We start from the raw sequence: 17488 nt of genomic DNA, 5'->3' as shown, positions 1-17488 counted from the left end.
GTCCGGGAAGGCCAGCCCACCACCCCCAACTTCCCAGAGGCGCCCGGATTTCCCACGGGTTTCCCCGTCTGCTGCAAATAGTAACAAACTCTAGCACCTTCAGAGAACCCACTCAGTGCTAGGCACTTCGCAGGCATCCTGTCTTTTGTTACCTCCCACATGGCTCTGAAACATACAACACTGTTACCTTCATTCAGAGATAAGGAAATTGAGGCTCAGAGAGGGTCACACTGATACTGAGTAGTAGGAGCCACAGTTTCAAAACCCCCAGATCCTTCCTGCCCCTTTCCAGCCTCCATGTCCTGCCCTTCCAGGTGCTAGCAGGTCTTTTGATGGTGTCCTCTTAGGCACAACCAGGAATCTGGACATCCCCTGGCCTGGGGGCTAATTCAATATAAAGACATCATTTTAAGGCAAACCCAGTGGTATTGATTAGGTGTCTGCTGAACTCCCAGCCTGGTTTCAGGTGGTGGCAAAGTTCCCCAGCCCTGACTTTCCCCTTGATCTTCACTCTGAGGGAAACTCCTGAGCACAGGCCCAGGCCCACAGGGAATACTGCCCCACCTGCACCCAGCCCTGCCCTTCGGAGAGACGCAGCCTCCAGAAAGCCTCTGCCTTGCTCACAGATTAGCTCCTAAAACCTGGAGTCTTGCCATGAGAAGCAGCGGGCACACACCATCCAACTGCTGCTGTCTCCTGCCCATTGGGCCGGGGGCAGGACCGTGGCCACCAAAAGACAAGCCTGAGCCCCAGAAGGGGTCCAGAAGCAAGAGCAACCTGTGCCCTGGGAAGTAGTGAGATCCCTGTTATCTGAGGTTGGGGAGCACCTGTGGAAGAAATTAGTCAAAAGGAGGGTGAGATGAGATGACCTTTAAACCCCAAATTCCTCTGTTCTATGAGTCAGGCAGTGTCCAAGTGAATGGCGTGTTCTGACAGCTGTTTAAATGGAAACATTCCCAGACTCTCCCACTTCCTTCCCCTTTAACCTCTTTTTGCTGGGCCCTATGATCTTCCTCCCGAGGATGCAGAGAATATTGGGAAGATCACTCTCACATGTCCCTGCCTCAATGTGCCGCTCTGGCCACCCTGTGGGCTCTGGGAGGCTCTGGTTCCTGGGAGGGAAGGAAGAAAGGAAGGCAGAACAAAGGGAGGGAGGGAGGGAGGGAGGGAGGGAGGAAGGGATCCTGAGATGAGAGTCTGCCTCTGTGGTTGCGTTGGTTTAACTTGGGTTCCAGTCCCAGTTCCAAACTCTTCCTCTAGATATGTGACCTTGACAATGTCATTTCACCTTCCAGAGCCTCAGTGAAATGAGAGAACTAATCAACCACCTTCCTGTGAGGGTTGTTGGTAGTAGCAACAATGAGTGACCACAGTGGATGAGGTTCTCAGGCACAATCATGTGACAGTGCCCAGTGGGCATCCCAGCTCTACAGGCAGACATCCCTCTTTGTGGCTTTATCTGAGGAGACAAGTCCCCAGGACAGGCCAGTTTGGGTGGGAGAGAGAAAGGGGACTGAGTAGGGGCTACAGGGGATGGGTTTCCTGAGGTGGGAAAGCCTATGGTCAGGGGTCCTGTGTCTGAAAGATACTAAGTACCATTGCTGAGTGCCAGGCTGGTGCTGGGTGCTTCGTGCACATTGTTACATTGAGTTCTATCTATAAGGCGGGTACTACTATTACCCCCATTTTATAGATAGCAAAATCAAGGTTTAGAGACAGGTTAAGTGACTTGCCCGCCAGTGGAGGAGTCAGGATTCACAGCCAGGCAGGCTGCCTCTGGAGCCCTGCCCTGCTCAAGTCCTGACTTCAGTGTTTTCCCTGCTCCCACAGTTGTCTTGGAGGCTGGCACCCAGTGGCCAGGCAGATTGTGCCCAGCGCTCTAAGATCCCATCCCTTGCTTGGCACCCTCCCTCTGCCAGCTGCCCTGTCCAGCCAGAGAAGGTTTGGCTAACCAGAGAGAGTCTGGCAGCATGGCTGGGTTGAACCTTATGCAGGAGGACTTGGGCTGACAAGAGCTAGGATCAAAGCCCCAAATTACAGGAGGTGGATGGGATGGGAGGGAGGAGTCTTGGCTGGTGCTGAATCTTGCACAGCAAAGGAAGAGAGGAAGACTAGCAGGGCACGTGTAGGAGGCAGCCGATCAATGATTCTCTCTCATCATTGATGTTTCTATTTCTCTCTTCCTCTCCCTTACCCTATGAGATCAATTGTAAAAAAGAAGAAGAAGTGACTATAGTCACCTCGTTACTTGCGACCAGGTCTGGTTCCATAAGGGTTGAGGAGAGTTTTAGATAGTTATCCAGGGAAGCTGTAAGACTGAGGCTGCCCTAACTGTAAAGGGATACTGGAGGACCCCAAAGCCTTCCCCAAGCCCCCTGCCATTTTCCTGTCAGCGTCATGGTCTGGCCTGGGGCAGACCCTGGTCAAAAACCTGCATTGCAGTCCTTGTGGCCATTATGGAAAACCTCTGTCGAGTGACACTGAATCCCCAAATGGGGCCCTCTCCCCCTTTAGCTGGAAGAGCCCCTACTTGTCCTCTCACCTCCACTCCCAGTCGACTCTTCATCTTTCCTTGGAAACAAATTGCTCCCAACTTCAAAGCATCATAATTCCCCCCAAAGAGCAATCTCGAGAATGTCAAGGGGAAATTATTGAATTATCCTGGTTGGCAGAAAAATCTAATTTATAGCAAAGCATTTCTCCTGAAGTTTTAATAGATTTTTTTCCCTCCAATGGATTTTAATGCACAATTGTTTCCCAGGCTTGGAAATTTACTTTGAAGCAGTGACATCGCTTTTCAGTTCTTGATTTATTGCCAGCTCCCTGCTTTGAGCCTGATAGCAAACCCAACATCCTACTTTCCTTTAAACATGAGAGGACTGTGCCCTCTGGTCAGCCTGCTGGACCAGATATCGCATGGCACTGCCATCTCATTAAGGGTGTTAGAGGGCCTGGAGACCTGGCTGAGCCCCCTCCGCCCTCCTTACCTGGCTCCTAGGGACAAGTCCCCTCTTTGAGGATTTTGCTAGAGTAGAACCTCAGTGTCACATCTGTGAGGATGCAATCATGGCAGTGGAATGGCTAACCTTTCTCTCTACCCACGTCCTGCCTCCGAGCCTATCTATGTGCCTGACACAGAATAAGGGTTCAGCCAACAGGTGTCAGTTGAAATAGAGGGTGGCTGGCTAAGTGTCAGAGTCCTGTTTGGGCCAATGACAGCTTCGGCTCCCTTAGCAAAGGAATGTTGTGTTGACATCTTTGCCCAGGCTCCAGTCCATGAGATTGGGATCATCTGGGCATGGCACAGGGGGCAGCAGACAAGGGTGCTACCCAGAGGTCTCAATTTATGGGGAAATCATGGCCAGATCTGGGGGGAGGGGATGGAGGCATGATGGCATCAGAAAAATGTTATGATCCAAAGATGAGAAGCTCATTGTGCCCTCACCACCTTTCAAGAGCAGTACCTGACTAGGGCAATGTCTAACCAGAACTTACTAAGGAAAGTGGGCAGTTGGAATAAATGACAGGCAGAAAAGGGAATTATTTTGAGAATAAAATAGACTCCTTTTGAATCCTTAGACTGCTACCTATTTCACAGATGTAGAAACTGAGGCCCAGAAAATGGCAGAAGCTCATGAAGCTTTTGGTAAATGACCAAAGTGACAGAGACCCATAGTGACACTGTTCGACTCCCTAAGGGCTCTTCTAACAGCAGCATGGGATGCTGAACCAGGCTCTTTTTTTTTGCAGGACCCAACAAAGATCAGTCTCCTTTGGGAGAGTGAGGGTCCCTCAGGTCCCAAAGGAGGCTGCCCACCATCCAGTTTTAAAGTGGGTTGACAGCCCATGGTGACTCCTTCCTAGGTCACAGCTGTTCTCTGGGGGTTTCTTCTAGCATTCTCCCATCCCTGATCTGCCTGCATATGCAGAGCCCCTAGAGATTTCAGCCTCTTTTTTCTCAGAGAGCTCTTCTGTGGTGCCAAGTGGAAGAATCATCTGGCTAAAAGGGGGCGGTGAACAAGGGACAAGAGAGAAAGGGTCTGCACCCCCTACTACTCCTGAATGGGCCTTTCCCCATCTCACCCTGACTGCCTGACCCTCCGTCCTCAGGGAATTTGGGTTTCTTATCATAGGACAATATCAGGAACAGAGAGGCAAGTAGCCTTACCCCTGGGAAACCCTAAGGGGCTCCCTGGTGGTGGAGGACTCACCCTGGTCAGAGTCCTTGTCTGGACAGGAAATAAGTGGAGCACACATCCCCAGGAGAGGCATAGGACATGATATACTGAGCAGGAGGAGCCTGGAATGCAGATTGCATTGTTTACCACACAGAGTAGGATGGCAAGCAGGGATGGGCACTACTGTCTCATACCTAGAACATGGGGCAGAAGGATGGTAGAAGGGAGTGGGCAGTCCTGACTTTGCTAGCTCATCTGCTGGCTCACCCTCGAAGAGTCTACTGCTCTTGACAATGGCTGAGAATGGAGATGAAGGGGACTATGGGATTTGGGAAAGTCCTTGAAGCCATCTTAGAGAAGTCCATGGCTAAACCAGAGGTGGCTGCTGGGGGAGCACACTGTGGCTGAATCTCCGCCAGATCCTAACCTGGTAGCCATCAGCCCCTCTCTTAGCACCTTCAGGCCTCACCCCTACAACCTGCCTTGACCAGCCTCAGCAGCTCCATTTCTTACATAGCCAGATCCAACCTCTGCCTGAAGTTGACCCTGGACACTTTCTGAGGTCCCTTTAACCCCATCCAGCCCTCTGGAGCAAATTTAGAAGTCCAGCCAGGAGGGGTAGTTTGGGGGGGTTCACAGGGTTGTGTGTGGGAGGACCAAGGGCAGGCGTTTCTGTGTGACTTCAGGGCAGAGCCAGGCCTGGGGCTGAAAGTCTTGGCAACCCCGCTCCAATAAGGAAGGCGTCCCTACCACTCAAGCCGCAAAAGCACAGGACAGGAGGTGGTGGGGAGAGAGTGTCCATCACAGGGCTATTCCCCTAGAGGCCTGCCTCTCAAGACGACTCCAGACAAGCTTCTGCTCAGGGGAGAGTGGGGAGACCACCCTTGTGAATTCATCCTGCCCCTCCAGATTTAATGACTCCCAAATGCCACCTCTGCTGGGACAACATCTGGTTCTATCCCAGCCAGCTGGACCCCAGGTCACCTGACTCCCTTCCCAGTGATAGTCCCTTTACCCTGTGGCTTTGAGCCAGGCCCAGGAGGGATGAGCAGAGGAGGGCGGGGCAGAAGGACACCTGAGCAGGCTGGTCATCTGATCCCAGCTCCCAGAGATGGGAAGCTCATGAGAGGCTAAGACTGGGGCACTTTCCTGAGCGTGTCGGGGAGCAGGCTTCCAGGATGGGGCCACTATGGTGCTGACTGACACTTTCCAGAGGGTAGTATAGGAATCAAAATGAGAAAGCCACTGATGGGACTCCAGAATACGTGGCAAGTTAATCTTGAGTAGATCTGGGGGCTTTGAGGGTCCCGATTGGTCAGCTAGAGGGACTGGTCCCAAGGGGGCTCAGGCCGTGGTTCCCTGGTCCCCACTTGCAGTTTGGTAAGATGAGGTGTAGGGCAGCCCAGGCCTGGAAGGAGCTGTGCTGTGCTAGGCCCTGGACCCATCCCTGAAAGCCCCCCAATACCACAGCGTCTGCTAAACAGTCACACTGATCAGATCTGGGCAGGGCACCTTGCCTGGGTTTCTGAAGCTTTGCCCTCGGGTGAGTAATTTCTTGGAGTCTGGCATCAAGATCAGAGGTTTTGCTCTCCACCTCCTACCTCTGAAGGAATCACGGAGAAGATCCCTTCTCGAGGGCCCTGGGGGATGCTTCAGATCTGAGGGAAGGCTCCAGAGGCAGGATGAGGGGCATGTGCGGGCCTGAAGGGCTTGGGGCAGTAAGATCCTGTACTGGGTCCTCTGGCCCACGCACTTGGCACAGGCTCCCTGGGTCTGAGTCTGACGAGCACCAGAGGTTGGTATGTTTGACAGTGGTCATGCAGGAAGCATGCCTGCCACCCAAGCTCTTGGACCTGAGCCCATGCCTCAGTCCCCCTGCCCCTCAGTACCCAACGCACTCACCAAGGGCAAGTATGGAATGGCTTGAGCTCAAATTGCAGCTGGAAGGTCAGGGTTAAACTCAAAGAACTTTCTGAATGAGCTGTGATGTCTAACCAACAAAGGTGGGAAAAGGTGAACTGATCACTCAGCTCCCAGCAACCAAGTGCCAGCCTTGTCCCTTTAAGCTATTGTTCCAGAAAATAGCATTACTGTCCACCTATGTGACAAAGCCTCCCAATTCCATGGCCAATCCAGCCACAGGCCTTGGCATCTCTTCCTCCAAAACACTTCCAGAACCTGTCTGTAGCCCTCCACCTCCACCTCCACCTGGGTGGAGTCCCCACCATCTCTCTTCTAGATGCCTACAGCAGCTTCTCACTGCCTGCCTGCTCCTATCCATGCCCCCTGCTGTCCATTCTCCACCCTACAGACAGAGTGAGCTTCCCCAAATGTAAGTCAAATAGGTCTCTGTCCTGCTGCAAACACTCCAGGAGGCTATGATCCCTTTGGATAAAGGTCCTGCCCAGTCTGGCTCCAGGCCCATCTCCTGCTACCTTGACTGTAGCTCAGCCACAGTGACCTCATTCTGTGTGCCCCTAGCTTCCTATGACTCTCCTGTCTCCCTGGCCTCTCTTTCTTTCTTCCTTTCTTCCTTCCTTCCTTCCTTCCTTCCTTCCTTCCTTCTTCTCTCTCTCTCCCTCCCTTCCTCCCTCCCCCCCCTTTTTCTTTCTTTCTCCTCACCCAAAGATATGTTTTTATTGATTTGAGAGAGAGGAAGGGAGAGAGAGAAACATCAATGATGAAAGAGAATCATTGATTGGCTGCCTCCTGCATGCCCCACACTGGTGACCGAGCCTGAAACCCAGGTATGTGCTCTTACCAGGAATCCAACCCTGACCTCCTGGTTCATAGGCCAATGCTCAACCACTGAGGCACATCGGCTGGGTGGGCATTAAATTCTTAAGCACTGAAAAGATTCCTCCAGAATAAAATGCCTCCTCCTTTCCTTCATGTAGGTTTTTCAGCTCTTTTATGTCCTTTGTTGACTTGTTGGTACTCCCTATCCTGGCTCTTAGGAGCATGAGTGCTATTTTTGATGTGGCTAGGACTTTGTCTCACTCCTAACCCTAGACAGGTCATCCCTCCATCCAGCCAGCTATTCCTTTTAGGAGGACCCTGTTTCCTCAGGACTAGGGGGAATAGGAAAGGGCAGCTCCAGGCTCTCAGGAAGAGGATGGCTGGGGAAGATTACTTGGTGAGGATTATACAGATGGTCTCATCCTTGTGCACCTTAAAAGGATACCCAGACCTCAGTAGGTGAGGCCCACCTGCCACAGTAACAGCAAAGGCAGCCTTCTTATGCAGCCTAGACTCTTGGGAGATGACTCACCAGGCCCTCAGCCACACCTCTGGCTCTGCTTCAGAAAAATTCCTGCACTCAGCCCATCACTGATTTAGACAGATGGACAAAGGAGCAGAACATCTGGGCCCCTCATGGGGCACAATCCCCAGTTCTGTGCTGTGACATTCACCCACCCTCCTTGCCTGGCCATGGAGATACAGAAGAGTATTATTGCCCTATCTCTAGGAGGCATGTCTGGGGCTTCTGGAAACTCATCCTGCCCTGCCCGGGGAGCTGAAGACTGAAATCCAGCTCTGAAAGAGAGACCTGTACTTTCAGGCACAGCCTGAATTTCTATCCCAAAGTTCACAAATATGTAACCAGGTGTCAGAAAATAAGGTCCTTGAGCCAAATGGGATCCTTTATTCAAGTTTTTTTTTTTTAATCTCCCCAAACTTTATCAGGCTGACTTGAGCCATGTTAGATACAGAAGTAAAGCAGCAAGCAGAGAACATTCTTCTTATTTCAGAGATAAAACAATAGAGGCCAGAGAATTATATTAATGCTGGGAAGGATCTTGTCCAATTGAGTTTTTTGTTTTAGCAAGTGAAATCTATCCAGCTGTCCATCTGCTCATTCATTAATTCATCCATTCATTCACTACCTACTCCTGGACACTTCTCTTGCCAGGGGCTGGGGATACAGCAGTAAGACAGGCAGAACCTCTCTCTCCTGGAAGGCACATACGGGTCCCTTTCATCCTGATTAAGGCAGATGGGCCAATAAAAAAAAACACCTCTAATAAAGGGGGGAAAGTAATGAAACACTGGTCTATCAGAATATTTAACTAAGGACTCTGACCTGGACCAAGAAGTCAGTGAGGTGTTACCTGAGAAAACTGACATCTGAAGGATGAACCAAACAGACAAAGAAGGGAAAGAGTATTCCAGGCAGAAGGAACAGCATGTGCAAAGGCCTGGGAGCTGGGGTCAGGGTGGGGGCAACAGGCCCAGAGAGCAGAGGTCACCGAGGAGCTGAAGACCTCACTGAGGCTTTCAGATTCCTACCTATAGTCTTCTACCATACCCCACAGCCCACCACCCTCAAGCTTCATGCCTCAGACAGCCCCTCAAGCCCCTACTGGGGCCTTCCACTGTACTCGCAGGTGTCCAGGAGAACTCAAAGACAAACCACAGAGTGCAACATATCAGAATTGTGCAAAGAACATAGAGGGTGGGTCCAACTTTGTTGAAGCCCCTTCAGGCCCCTGTGCCTGGTGGGAACCTCTGCCTTGAGTTAAGACTAGACATCAAAGTTGAGTGCTGAGTAGAAAAAGTTTACTATCAAATACAGGGACTATTCCAGCAGAGAGCCTAGGCTCAGGGTTGGGGAAGGGAGAGAAATGGAGTTGGTCAGGAACTATGTCTGTTCTGTATTTAAAAAGCAAAGGTTCTGAGTTTTGCTGAGTGACTGGGACATTAGGCTTAAAGGTCAGGTGAGTGCTTTGTTGGCTGGAGGTAGTCAGCTGTGTAGCTGGGGTATCTGCTTCAGGATTATGTTGTCTAGCCATAGACATGCTCAAAACAAGATTTGCGTGTCCAATCGGGTTTGCACTGATGTCAGCAGGCTAGATGGCCAGATTGGGGCTTATCATTTAGCACTGGCCTTCAGTTCTTGACAAATTATAAAAGGATGTGGAATCCCTCAGCTCCCCACACCCTGAGTCCAAACCATTTACTTTATTTTAAATATATTTGCATTGACTTCAGAGAGGAAGGGAAAGGGAGAGAGAGATAGAAACATCAGTGATAAGAGAGAATCATTGATCAGCTGCTTCCTGCATGCCCCATACTGGGGGGGTTGAGCCTTCAACCCAGGAATATGCCCTTGACCGGAATTGAACTTGGGTACCTTCAGTCCGCAGGCCAATACTCTATCCACTGAACCAAACTGGCTAGAGCTGAGTCCAAACCATTTAAAAGTTGTTTCTTAAATGCAACTGTTGATCAGGAATATATATCCTCAACATTTAAGGCAGGGTCCTCTTCCTCTCCCTCACCTTGACATGCTGTGTTGAATACTACCTCTTCTCATATTCCATTGTGTCTGCCTAGTCCAGGCCACCATTATTGTTTACCCAAAGATGTTCACTTCATCTCCAGTTCATAGTCTATGTAGCAAACCTTGGCCATCTGGACAAAGCCGTGGGGTTTGCACGTGCAGTTTACCTCTCCAACCACACCCCTATACATCCCCCCACACACTAACCTTAGCAACAGTGAATTTTAGTTTCTCCAAAGTCAGGCTCCCTTTCATTTTCAGGCCTTTGCCCATGGTGTTCCCTCTGCAAGGAATGCTGTTCTCACCTTCACCTGCCACCTCCTGCTTATTTTTCAAGTATCAGTTTAGATGCCAAAACCTTGGAGCCTTCCCTGACATACTTAAGTTGGGGTTAGGTGTTCCCAACTAGTGCACTCCAGTCCTTTCTCCTTACTTAAATATTTATTTAAATTGGAGTGTGGGCAAGAGATGTGGTTCTTTGGGTTATTTGGGGAAGATATCTGCCCCCTGCCCCTCAAACTGCCTCACAACATGAGCTGGAGTCCCTGGAGAAGGAAATGCCAGCACTTCCCCCTTGAAATGCCAGCACAGGTCCTATTCTAAGGTGGATGGGAACCATTTAGTCCCTAGGGTGCATTCTTCTCTTGGGCCATGCTATAAAGAGAATCACCCAGGGGGTAGAGGGGCTCCAGGCTGCCCAGCCAGAACACTGGGGCAGGCAAAGGCCCAGGCTGGAGAAGGAAAGGCCAGGGTTCAAACCTCATCTCTCTCCATCAAACTGAGTGACCATGTTATCAAGGCTGGCAGATTTCTTGTTCAACTCAGCCTGGGCTTGCAGTGGAGGTTGTGCTAGGTCAAGAGCATTCTGCAGAGGCCTAGTTTTTTGTTTTTTAATGTTTTTATTGATATTAGAGAGAGAAGAAGGGAGAGGGAGAGAGATAGAAACATCTATGAGAGAGAAACATCATTTGGCTGCCTCCTGCATGCCCCCTACTGGGGATCAAGCCTGAAACCCAGGCATATGTCCTGACTGGGAATTGAACTGGCAATCTCTTGGTACACGGCATGATGCTCAACCACTGAGCCACCAGCTAGGCCCTCTTTGCTTTTTGAACTTGAGTTTCTGGCTCTTGGGTGAATAGAATAAATATTCCTATACAAATTAAAAATGCCTCCCTGGGGTTCTGTTCTTTGAAAGAAATCAAAGGTCCCACAGACTGATTTTGAGAATTTTATTTCAAAGTCAATCTAGGTCTCTGCTTTTCCCAACCCCAACCCTGCTCCTACCATGTCAAGTGGTTTTGGTCCCTCTCGTGCTGGGTAAAATGTATACCTATGTGCACGCCTGACTGTTAACTGGGGCAAGTTCTAGGGACAGGAGAGTTGGGATGACATGCTCATTTTATTGTGTATGCTTCTGTAATGTGGGAATGTTTTTATAAGCATGTGAGACTCCTGTAATTAAAGATGCAAATCTAGAAAAAAGCTCCATCCCTAAGGCCATAGGTTCAGAGGGCAGAGGGTGACAAGGAAGACTTAATAGGTGAGACAGTACTGGAGCTAGGCCTGGTCAGAAAGGTGGTGTCTACAGCAGTGGCAAGGGGGCATTTACACCAGATAAAGGCAAAATCCAGGGCCCAAGGTTGGGAGAGCTTTGCAGGCAGAAGTATAAAAAAGATGGAGGAGTGTAAGGAAAACTTGTGAGAGGTGAGTTAGTACTGTAGTGAGTAGAGCCTTGAATGCCAGGCCAAGGAGTTTGTAACTAAGGGAATTCATTATAGAGCCAGAAGGATGTGACCTGAGTTAGGCCTTAGGGTTGGAGCTAGCAAAGATGAGAGAGAAGCCAGAGCTGTCAGGAGGCTGTTTGCATATCCCAGTGAGAAGAGCAATAATCAGGGGAAAGGAGTTCCTGGATGAATGAGCTGGGCTGGTGAGGACATTGATAATGAGGGCAGGGCCTATCCTCTACCTACACCACAAACTCTCCCATAGCCTTGCTGTGGCACTTGCAGCTCTGTGCCAGAGGCTCCTGGTCCACTTGTAGGTGGAGACAGGGTAACATCCCAGCATGGCTCTGGTTCAGTTCTACTTGCCCACTTTGACCCAGAGCGGAGGTGGTGCCCACTGGACCTCTGGGGCCTTTGGCTCCTTCTGCTTCAGAGAACAACTCCAGAGTTACTGTTTCTTTTTGGGTCACCTGGTGATTCATTTGCATATCACATTTTCCTGGGTCCTGGAGGAAAAGCAAGCTTGCGTACCACAAAAAAAAGAGCAATGAGGCTTATCAATATGAGCCAGATGATGTTTCTTTTACTGTAGTGCTGGTTGCAAGAGACAGGATGGGTATTTTGGCAATACTGGGGGTTCCCATGAGCTCTGGAAAGTACCAGCGACCTGGAGGAGTTGGATCTGACAACAGGGAGGGGAAGCCAGAGTGCCCCACCCAGAGCACCTCCCAGCCCTGCCTTCTGCTCCATCAGAAACTGTGGGAGACAGTCATACCTAAGGGACCTACATGGAGAAGGACTGGGCCTTGGGTAGGTTCTCCAAAACCAGAGGACACTTCTCCCCTTCCTACTTATGGTACTTCCACTATCATGACCAGATACCTCCGCAGCAAGGGAGCATCTTTCCCGCCTCTGATCCTCTGAGTTGCTTAGTGGAAAGAGATCAAGGCCACATTGCACCCTGAACAGGCCCAGAAACTTCAGAGTACAGTAAATGCATCAGGCAAAAAAACTCCCTTCCTCTACCCAGGAGGTCTCACAGCTCAGAACTCTGGGGCCTACTGTTCCCTCTGCCTGGATGCCCTTCCTCACTTGGTCCCACTGCTGGTTGAGGAACCCCATTCCTTCTTGAAGGTATCACTTCTTCTGTAAAACTTGCCTTTACCACTCTATTCTCTACTCACCCCCCTCCATTATTTCTGTACCTTGTACTTAACCCATCACTGCATGTTGCACCCTCAGCTCTTTTGCTTTAATTGTTTGTCTGGGGTGATATCATATGAACCTTTCTCTGCTCTGTACCCCCAGGGGGTAGCTTATTCTGTCCCAATGAGCAGGTGCTCACTAAACTTTTGTGCAACAGAATCCCAGATTTCCCAAGCCAATTTCAGGCTACTTTGGGATACTTTGCCCCATCTCATCCCCTACCAGCCCAACTTTGTTTCCAGGGACCTCACCCTCTGCCCAAGTTTGGAGACCAATCTCAGCTACCCCTGGAGGTGTCTCTTTTGAAAGGGTCCTCGAAGTCTGTGGAGGTTCCCCAGTTTCTTGATGAACTTGGGACTGAAGCCAAGGCAGAGTGAGGAAGGCTGGGAGTTTTGCTGATCCCCTCACTGCTCTGAAAAATGACCCTGGTGCAGCAGCAATGTGGTGATGATTGACAACCCTATGGGCTGTGGGCTGAATGAGGGAGCATATTGCCTGCCCAGGGTATCCTGACTATCCCATCTGGAGATGGCCAGGTAGGGACTCAGGCCCTAGGACATCCTCCAGCTTGGACCATAGGCAGGGTATGTGAGACCAGCCACAGCCAGGCAGGTAGGAGACCCCCAGACATCCTCCATGAAGCAAGAACCTCAGAGTCCTCAGTCGACTCTCTCCCACTCTCATGATAAGGATCCATGTCCAAGCAGGCTGTGGCAGCAAAGAGAAAGCCAGCCCCTGCCACAAGGCCTTGGCAGTACCTGCTGTCCCCTTGGGCACCCTAGCCCCAGGCTTCTTGCATTTCTCCAGGATGACAGTGCGTCTTCTACTGGCCACTTAGCTAAGCCAGAGCCTTGCCCTCCTTCTGCCAGGGCAGCTTTTCTGTGGATTTCCCAAGACTTAGAATTCTCTGGCTAGCTAATGGCTCATTTGCTTAGCCAGTTTCCAATGCCCAACATCACCCTCCCTGCCCCCTCACCCCCAGCTTGAGTCAGCTCCCAGCTGGCTGTCCAAGCCCTGGCTCTGGTCTCTAAGAGGTCTCTCACAAATCTGCTGCTCAGCTCTAAACACTTCTGTATTTGGTCTCTTCGGTTCATTGATCAGGAATCATAAGATCCTTTAAAAACACAGCTGGTAGAGTTGCCCATCTGTGCTTCTGCATTTGAATCAGGAAATCGGGCTACTTAAAATTTATTTAAACCTGCAGGTCTGGGTGCAGAATGAAGCTGCCCTCACGATGAGTCCTGTGATGATCTTCTCATTTTCTGGATCATCTTAATTCTTGAGACCACCCTTGGTTGGGCTTCTAGGACTAGGTCTGTTTTAATGCTCATTTGTCTCCTGAGCTCTTCTAAGGACTATTTTCTTTTTACACTGAGATTTACTAATTACAGGGAAAAGCACGAATCTCCACTCCTCCCCCATCCCTGCAACACATACACACAATTACTTCTTAAACAAGATGGGTCATAAGTCTTTAGCCAGATCAGTAACCCAAGGTAGTTATGTTCTCTGTGCTCCCTTCCCCCACCCCCAACTTTTGAAATCTACACAGGAACATTGTTGATGTGGCAGAGAGTGCCAACTATCCCTAGTATCTGGTCTAGCTGAGTACATCACCATCAAAATACATATTAAATTTCCCAGCCTTCTTTCCAGCTATGTGACTAAGTTCTGATCAATGAGATATAAGTAGGATAATGTATTCAACTTCTGGAAAGTATCCTTAAAAGAAAAAGCCATGCCCTTCCTCCTTTCTTCCTTCTTCATGCTAGCTAGAAGGCACTTTTTATAATGTGACAGCTGGAGTTAGAGCAGCACCTTGGACCATGAGGATAAAGCCACACTTTGAGGCTGGCAGATGTGGTAGGCCAACTTCTGAGAGGGCCTCCAATTATTCTCAACTTCTGGTATTCAGGTCCTTGTTTAGTTTTCTCCCATATTAAGTAGGGCTGACCTGTGAGATCAATAGGATATTGCAGAAAAGATAGTGTGACTTCTGAGACTATATCATAAAAGATATTGTAGCTTCTGCCTTGCTCTCTCTCTCAGATCACTCGCTCTAGGCTAGTGGAAGCCAGCTGTTGTGTTGTAAGCCATTCAAGCAATTCTACGGAGAACTATAGGTGGTGAGGAACTTCGGCTTTCTGCCAACAGCCAGCAATATTGTAGTCCCAGTCAAGCCTCCATATGACCACAGATCCATGTGATACCCTGACTATAACCTCATGAGGGAGACCAAGCCAGAACCACCCAGTTAAGTCACTTCGAGTTCCTGACATACAGAAAGAATGATAAATGTTTACCATTGTTTTAAGCAAGTGAGTTTTGAAATAACTTAGTACACAACAACAGAGAACAGCAAAATAGAAGGGGCCTTTCCCTCTGAAATTGTGGAGGGCCATCACAACTCTTGATACCTACCTTATTTATTTATTTTAAAAGAGAAATAAACGTCTCTTATTTTCACAACTATTATCTTGAGTTTTCTGTCACTTCTACTCCCATCCCTGTTTTGGCACCATTCACTCAGAAATTCTTCTAAGACTTACTAGCTGGAAGTGTGTTTGGAGGCCATCTCAGTCATTCCTGCTGCCAATGGCATGTTGATGCCTAAATCTTTCTAAGATAATGAGAAGTTAATATTTTAAAATGCCTATAAAAGGAATTTTATAATGAGAACCACAGGCCAAGGATCAGGAGACCCTGGCTCCACCCCCTCCTGTGAGATCTCACTTAACACTCTGGTGATTTTACCAGGCGCAGAGACACCATCTTCTCATGGGTCTCCCTGGAATTTCCATGAGGCTTAAACATCCTATATAATAAAAGGCTAATATGCAAATTGTCCCCTCGGGAGTTTGACTGGGAGACCAATCGCTCGCTATGACATGCACTGACCACCAGGGGGCGGTGTGGAACATGGTGGGAGACCAGTGGTGGCAGCAGGGCACTGACGGAGCGAGGAAAGGAGAAGGCAGGGAGGCGGGGAGGTGGGGGACCTGATCAGCCCTGATTGCCGGCCAGGCCTAGGGACCCTACCCGTGCATGAATTTTGTGCACTGGGCCTCTAGCTTGTAAATAAGTGCTTTGGAGAGTTCAAGTGGATCTATCAACTGAAGAGAGCTCTCTTGCTGTGGGTCTGGCTGTTTCTGGATGGAGGTAGCCTACATCAGCATTTACAGGTATCCCTTTCATGGACCAGCTTTTAGTGTGCATCTTATGTGGCCTACTGAGCAAGTCCTTAACAGTGGTGAGATGCCCTGGTTCTATTCAGCCATGGCCACTGACAGGACTGCGAGATGGCAGTCCTGTTGGTTTATTCTTTATACTAAAGCACTCCTTCCTGGTGCCCTGGTTGCAGGACAATGGCCAGTCCTCTGAGGCTTCCTCTCCACCCACATCCTGCTTCATCACAGACCATCACATCTGGGTGCACTAACCAGCTAACACAGTTCCTGACTCCCAGCATCACGATTCCTGGACCTGCTTAATGTTCCTCACCTTCTCCCACTTGGCTCTTGCCACGTCATGAGATAGTTTCTCTCAGAATTCTTTGCCTCCTAAATTCTACCAAAGGCCTTGACCTCCTGCTTCTTAGATTTTTCTAGTCCTCTCTCCACTGCTGTTCTTGGACTTTAACAGAGATCTTCTGTTTTTAGAGGCCTCGATTGTTTCCCCAGCCTGGCCCATCAGAGTCATCTGAATAACCATCAATTTTCTTTTTCTTTTTTAATATCTTTTATTGATTTTTTACAGAGAGGAAGGGAGAGGGATAGAGAGTTAGAAACATCGATGAGAGAGAAACATCAATCAGCTGCCTCCTGCACACTCCCTACTGGGTATGTGCCCGCAACCAAGGTACATGCCCTTGACTGGAATCGAACCTGGGACCCTTGAGTCCGCAGGCTGACGCTCTATCCACTGAGCCAAACCGGTTAGGGCCCATCAATTTTCTTAAATCCTGTATTACTTAGGGTAATGATAAATGCTATAACAAAAAAATTCCAGAATGTGTATCAGCTCAAATAACATAGTTAATTTCCTGCTCATAAAACCCCCAAATGGCTGTTTCTGATCAGTGGTGTCCCTCTAGTGATTCAGTGACCAGGATACTGCCACCCTATGACTCTTCCATATCTGACATGGTTCCCAAGGGGGCGTCAAACTAAAAGAAGGGGAAAGGAAGGGTGCAGAAGGCACAACTGTGTCTTAACTATCTTGGGCTGGAAATGACACACGTCATCTCTGATTAACATTCCATTGGCAAGAACAAGTCACTTGCCTCCTCTCAGATGTAATAGGTGTGAGGGGAGGAGTGTACTGGGAAATGTAGTCTCTGATGGGAAGCCTCTATTCTATGGGAGGGGAGGGACTATTTGGTGAACTGTTAGCTCTCTCTAGTACACACTCTTCCCTTCCTTCTGCCACACCTTCCTAGCAAGACCACAGTGCGGCACTATAAGCCAACCTGCCTTCCTGGCTTCTGTGTTCTGGAGAAAAGCTGAGGTGGACAGATTCGTAGCAATGCAGACTTATAACCTCCCACCAGGGCCCTCTATTGCTTGGCCTGGGTCAGATTCTCTCCTATTTCCCATATAAAGAGTTCCAAGCATCTTCTCCTTGCCCTTAGTCCCTCCCTCACCCTCACTCTCAGCAAATGAGAATTTTAGGGCCAAAGGGCATGATGTCCCTCCACTTCTTCCCCTGCTCTCTCCTCCTCTTCACACTCATAAACTTGCCTATGCTCAGATTCACTTCAGCTTCTTCTCCCTGGCTTCACAGCCTCACAACTTCCTAGCTTTCAGACCTGTGTATCCACCTCCCCACTGGATACTTCCACCTGGATGCCCATAGGTCTTCCATACTCACCAAGTTTATGATGCAACTCAACATCGCCCAGCCCAGCCCCTTCCCCCAAGCCTGCTTCTACTCCTGTGCTTTCTTTAACCTGTGATGGTGAACCCTAACCACATGGTCATCCACAGTGAAACCCTGAGGGTCATCACTGTCTCATTTCTCAGGTTAAATCTTGGCCAAAACATTTCTTGAATCAATTCCTTCCCTCCCTTTCCTTAGCTCAGATCATTTCTTGC

The 17488-nt window shown here is 49.4% G+C and overlaps 1 long non-coding RNA gene across 1 annotated transcript in view; it reads right to left on the bottom strand.

The window, feature by feature from the left end:
- LOC106725983 overlaps positions 1-17488 on the bottom strand; it is a 70569-nt gene that overhangs the window by 28985 nt on the left and 24096 nt on the right. The gene's annotated exons all lie outside the window — the stretch shown is intronic.

This window comes from Myotis brandtii, unplaced genomic scaffold (assembly GCF_000412655.1).
Source record: "Myotis brandtii unplaced genomic scaffold, ASM41265v1 scaffold208, whole genome shotgun sequence".
Taxonomy (NCBI): Eukaryota; Metazoa; Chordata; class Mammalia; order Chiroptera; family Vespertilionidae; genus Myotis; species Myotis brandtii.
The sequence above is the reverse complement of the archived record's forward strand: the minus strand, read 5'-3'. Positions and strand labels throughout refer to the sequence as shown.